Below are 5,036 nucleotides of genomic sequence, written 5' to 3' on the forward strand. Positions count from 1 at the left end.
TCGGAAATCCAACGCGATACCCCAACTTGCCTTTGTTTCTAACTGTTCTTAGAAACTTGCAGCAAGCTCCAGGTAGCTTCTAACACATCTTGGGAACCTATAGGAGGCTGGCCGACCAGTTGTTGCTCTCTCCAGCCACCTGCAGAGCACTTTTTGCTACTGCAAACCATAAAAAGTGGTCGGCCAGCTAGTTTTTTGGCTGGCCGACTAGTTGTTACTGCATTTGTCCACTTTACTGTGAGAGAGAACAAGAGAGGCCATGGCAATATATTTGCAAGGTATGCGTGTACAACCAACGTCCCTATCATTTCATAAGCTCAAGAGAGTGTGGTTCTCGACCCTCAGGCCACCAATCACGTATCTCGATGCATGGTGGCCGAGAGGCGAAGTTGCACAATTAAATATGAAATGAATGCACAAATAAACACATAAAGCTTAAAACTCTATCTTGTATGATCAAGAGCATCGGTGACCGAGAATTGAGGCACGTTTCATCACTTTAAGTATGAAACGTCCATCGTTTCTCGTGTTTGGACTAACACCTATTCCAAACAAAATGCAACACAAGCTTGGCATACACAATGCGATTCAAGCATGCAAACATGAAATATGACTTGAGCATGCAAACATGCAATGCAACGTGAACAACCATGCAAACATGCAATGGACTAGCATGCTAACAACATGCAAGGCAACATAACATAGCATACTCAATGCTCAATGGCATGCATTCTCAATGCAAAGCAACTTAATATTCTAAATACAATATAATGCATGCATGCACAATGCAATGCAACGAGGGCAACTTATCAATGCTAGGGACATGCATACTCAATGCAAAGGACTACTTGGCATACACAATGCAAGGAACTACATGGCATGCACAATGCAATGTAAGATGGTATACTCAATGCAATAAACAATAAGCATGCGCAACGCAAACAACATGACATGCATGATGCGATGTGACATGGCATACACAATGCTCAATGGACTTAAACCAAAATGGGTAGACCTCAGTCATGCCCAAATCAGTGGCCATAACACCAAAATAAAGGCACAAAAGGCAAGGCATGCATGCACAATGCATTGGCCAACCAAGTAAGCCTAAGAGCACAACCCTCAAGAAGGCTCAAGGAGTGACAAATCCAGAAGTGTAACAACACTAAATGCACTAAAATTAAGTAAGACATGATGCGAAATCATTTAATAAAACACAAGTATAGCATGCAAAGGTCCTAAAGCATCTATTAAAGAGGACTACAAATGAGGCATGCAATACATGGAAAATATGCATGAACCAACCATAAATAGAGCTCAAGTAGGTCTAAACATGGACCAAAACACGCTAAGTTAGGGGCTCAAAGGCCTAGGCAAGATGGCATACATGCTAGACCATAAGTAAGGCAACAATGCACAACACTTAACGGCATTTAAAGCATGAAAGAAATGAGAACATGGCAATGCTATAAGCTCTGAAATGAAGTTTTAAATGATGCCAAATCATCTAAACAGCTCAAAGATAGCATGCATGAGTCAACAAAACACAAAGCTAGCAAGGGCAATTGCACTACAGCTATACAAAGCATGAAGGATATGGGAAATGCAACCCAAAACAGTCCTAGAACATGACAAAATGATACTAAAACATGAATGGAATGAAGCCAAAACAGGCTAGCATGAAAGGCATAAAGCATGATGCATGCAAGGCAAATAAGGTGGATTACACTACACCTATAGAGATATATATATACAAGTGTGTACGTATCACTCAAACCACAAATTTCTGAGCCTAGAGGAGGAAGGGGGGGCCGCCCTCTTATAGAGAGCAAAAGCACAAGCTTCTTGAAGAAGCTAAGGCTCAAGGCCATCCCTCCATACACGTGTATGGAGGATGGTTCTCGTGCTCTCCAGCTATGCCAGCTGGCCAAAAATATCTCCAAAAAGGTGACAAAAAGTGGCCGACCACTTGAAGTGGTCGGCCGACCACTTTAAGTAATCTCCCAAAAACACAATTGGTCGGCCATGTTGGGAGATTGTCAGCAGCATGAAAACAATGCAATGGTGTGGTGGCCGACCAGAAAAGATGCCCCAAAGACCAAGGAGACCAGTTGTCAGACCAAAAAACTGGCTGGCAGGAAGAAAAGTGGTTTGCCGGGAGAGAAACCGGTCTCCCACCCTTGTACCACCTTCCAAACAAGGAAAACAAAGTTTGTACCAAAAACAAGCAAAAACGGATGCAAGACGAAAGTTTGGGAGGCAAGGCGTGCAGCCGGGAGCCCGAAAACTAGCTGACAAGCACCAAAAGTGGTTTACGACCACAAAAGTGGTCCCGAGACAAGGCGCGCGGCCGAAGGCTCCAAAAACCAGAAACTGGTCTCCAAATGGGGAAAGTGGTCTACGACCACAAAAGAGTGATCTACAAGACCTCTCCTTCCCTTAAGCAAGGAAAATAAGACTTAGTCCACAAATTGAGCCAAAGCACAAAGAGTTCAGAGGCTAGGAGGCAAGGCTCTCAGCCAAAACTCCGAAACCTCGAATTGAGCACATCATGCGCAATCACCGAGCGCTCAATCGATGACATCTGAGTCTTAATGTCGGTCAAAAATGGGGTGTCTACAGTTGCCCCTCTTTGACAGAACTCGGAAGTCATAAGTGACGAGAGTGAATGTCAAGGCCCAGAGACGACCCATTTTTCACAAGGCCGAAGACTTAGACAAACAAGCAAGATAATAAAGAGATGTGCCCGTAGGCAGGGGCAAAATGCAAAGGACATGCACAAAGCCGAACATAACTTATGATCATGCAAAGAAAGCTGTAACGAAGCAAATATACACAATAAATGCAACAGTTTAAGTGAACAAATGCAAATCAAACTACATTACTTGCAAAAAGGATGTAAGAGAATTATACAATTCTCGCTACGTCTCACGCGGAGTACATACAATACCGTCTGGTTCGTCTGGTCGCGCCAACTTTAAATGAACTGTTCATACAATATCGTCTGGTCGCACCAGCTTCAAATGAACCGTACATACAATACCGTGCCTGCAAAAGAAAGAAACTTAACAGGTACAATATAGTTAGCAACACATGTTCAACGCTATGTCAAGCGTGGACACGTATGATGCCGATGGAAACATGCATAGCAATGCAAGTGAAAAGTGCGTGACAACGCAAGAAAAGTGTGGGTGCATAACAATGCTAGTGAAACATGCAAAACAATGCAAGTAGTGTACATAACAATGCAGGCGGAACGTGCGTGACAACACGCGTGAAGAGTGCACGACAATGCGGGTGGAAGGGGTGCATGACAATGTAACCTAAGTGTGACGCATAACAATGTGAGTGGAAGGGGTGCATAACGATGCAACCTAAGTGTGAGGCATAACAATGCGGAAAGGGGTGCATGACAATGTAACCTAAGTGTGACGCATAACAATGCGGAAAGGGGTGCATGACAATGCAACCTAAGTGTGATGCATAACAATGCGGAAAAGGGGTGTATGACAATGCAACCTAAGTGTGATGCATAACAATGCGGAGGGGTGCATGACAATGTAACCAAAGTGTGACACATAACAATGCGGAAAGGGGTGCATGACAATGCAACCTAAGTGTGACGCATAACAATGCGAGTGAAGAGTGCATAACAAACAGATGAAATATGTGCGACAACGCAAGTGAAGAATGCATAACAATGTAGGTGAAAAGTGTGGGTGCATAACAATGCAATGGAAGTACGCATAGCAATATAAATAAAACGAGTGTGTTAACACAAGTAGTGAGTGCATAACAAATCAACAAGTGGTGTGCATAACAAAAGCAAGAGAGGAAAGTGTGCGTAACAACACGAGAGTGGTATAACTTCGAGAGCACGCCCTGAAACAAAATGCCGGTTAAAGAAAAAAATAAGCCTTAACGTGAGAAAATTAACCGGAACCTCCGATTTACCTCTTGGAGGGGTCACAACATACTTAAAAAGGATACACCTCATTCTTTGATAAGTGAGGATGAGCCATTCATCGAAGACTTGAATTGAAGTTCCCGCGGGGACGATTTCGCGCCGAAAAGTGTACCTTTCTTGTACTTTCCTGAAAGCCGAGGACTCCAATCATCACCCAAACACACAGGGAGAACAAAGGAGCTCTGAAGATCACCCAGGAGGGTGGCTGACTAGTTATATAAGTGGCCGAGCAGTTGTTACCTACCAAAGTGGTCAGCCGACCAGAAAAACTGGCTGGCCGACCAGTTTACAAAATCTGGGCAGTTTTGTCTTTTCAAGGCCGGATCTTTAAATAGATAGCTCCAAATCACTTTTGTTCACACCTCCAAGGCCGAAATACATTTCTGTCCATCTCTAGACCCTTTTCTCTTTCAGATCTACTCTTTATACGCGTTTTCCAACGCCTTACGCGAAGTTGTTTCGCGAAAACTTTTGATTCTCTTCGTTTTAAGCCGATTAGAATTTTTTTCGGAGCTTCTTTCTCCATTTCCACCACTTGAGGTATGTTTGTCTCAAAGTTTAGCACCTTTTCTCTGGCGTTGACTTTTGTTGACTTTTCCTATTCCCCAGAGTTGACTTTTGTTGACTTTTTGCAATTTTGGTTCATTTCGCTCATTTTTGCTCATTTTTTCAGATTTCTTCAAATGGCCGACGATATCCCGTATGGCGGAGGCTCCCCAAGGGTAAAGGATGAGCCTGATGTTATGTCGTTGCCTCTGAGGATACGGCCGTTCGACCTGGTGAGGTACCACCGGCGGGAGCACATCCTACCTCCCAGTACCTTCCATCATTTTACTGACTTCGCGTGACGGGCGTCCGTAGACTTACTGCCACGGGAGCTGGAGTCCCATCTATCGCATCATGCGTGAGAGGTACGTACTTCACTTTTACATTTTTTGTGAAGTATTTTATCTGCTCATTCTGAACACATTCACATACACAATGCTTTTGCTCATACTTGAACACAACTTGCACACAGCATTTTGTCCACTTGGCACGCAGCTTTCAACGTAACACTTTGCTCATCTGG

The sequence above is a fragment of the Camellia sinensis genome, chromosome 8 (genome assembly GCF_055761805.1).
Source record: "Camellia sinensis isolate YWXY chromosome 8, ASM5576180v1, whole genome shotgun sequence".
Lineage (NCBI taxonomy): Eukaryota > Viridiplantae > Streptophyta > Magnoliopsida > Ericales > Theaceae > Camellia > Camellia sinensis.